Source organism: Gossypium hirsutum, chromosome A04 (genome assembly GCF_007990345.1).
Source record: "Gossypium hirsutum isolate 1008001.06 chromosome A04, Gossypium_hirsutum_v2.1, whole genome shotgun sequence".
In the NCBI taxonomy this organism is placed as follows: domain Eukaryota; kingdom Viridiplantae; phylum Streptophyta; class Magnoliopsida; order Malvales; family Malvaceae; genus Gossypium; species Gossypium hirsutum.
In genome coordinates this window covers 45,946,400-45,947,728 of record NC_053427.1, presented here as the reverse complement: position 1 = coordinate 45,947,728, position 1,329 = coordinate 45,946,400, and positions in this window count along the sequence as shown.

The window sequence follows — 1,329 nt, the reverse complement described above, 5'->3', positions numbered from 1 at the left end:
GGCATGTATAGGGACTCGAATCTTTTGTTTAGTATCTTGTTAGTTTAGCCACAAGTTTTGGCTCTTATGATGGATGTGATATTTATTTTTTACAGGCCATTAATGTTACCTAATATTGATTATTATTAAATGCATTTGATGCAAATTTCTCATGGCTGTGGTTGATTTGGTTATATGTGTTATACTTGGATTGGTTTTGGTTGATATTGTGTAGGTTTGTAACAGCCCGATTTTGGGCCTAGTCAAAATAGTGGTTTCGAAACCACTATTCTGGGGCTAGAGAAATTATTTTTAATGATATTTTATGTTATAGGATGATCATATGAGTGCATGAAAATTTTGGTGAAATAATTTTAGCGATTTCATGCTTAATTGCGAAAAAGGACTAAATCGCGTAAAGCGCAAAAGTTTTGTTTTACTAGCTAAAGGTGTCAAATAGCTATAGAACATTAAATTAGGGTCTTTATTGAGTAAATAGACCATAAATACATTAGTGGCTGATCAAGGAAACAAAAAAAAGGCTGAAAAGTCAAAGTTGGTGTGCATTAGGTGACTTATTTGGTAATAAAATAAAACAAAAAGAAAAATTGTTGTCATCTTTTCATCTTCCTTCTTCCCCACCGAAAATACCAGAAAAGAGGGGGTTTTGAAAGCTCAAAAATTTCAGCAACTTATATCCCTTACAAGTAAGTGATTTAGATGCATATTTTTGATAATTTTTGTACTTTTAGAACCTTTGTAGCATGAACTAGCTAATGGAGGGACTATTTTGTGAAATGATTGATAGTCTAGAGATTTTCCATGAAAGGATTTATGTTGTTTTATGAATTTTTATGAAAGAAAATGAGTCTTGGTTGTGTAATAAACGACTTTTGTGAAAGGATTTTCATGGAAAACACCTAAAAGGGCCATTTTGTAAAAGTTATAAAATAGGTTGTAATTGTGTTAAATAGTGGAAATTTGGGGTTGTCATAAAAGTAATAATTGGTCAGTTAGGTTTGGCTAATAAGGAAATTCGATAAAAATCCATTTCCAAGCCTAAGGGTAAAATGGTCATTTTGTGAAAGTCTAGGGGAAAAATGGTCATTTTGCCAAAAATTTGAATTTTTATTGTCCAAATTTATTTAGTGACTAAATGAGTGAATTTCACCATGTTAGATCAAGAAAATTGAGATTTGGGCTTAAATCGAGAAAGTGCATGGTTAAAGACAAAAAGAGAATAATTAGCCAAAATTACATTTGAGGTAAATCCGTGTGATTAAATGAGTATGATATTTATGCCATTGTTATTATAATTAAAAATATATCTTGCCATGATTGTGTTAAAGT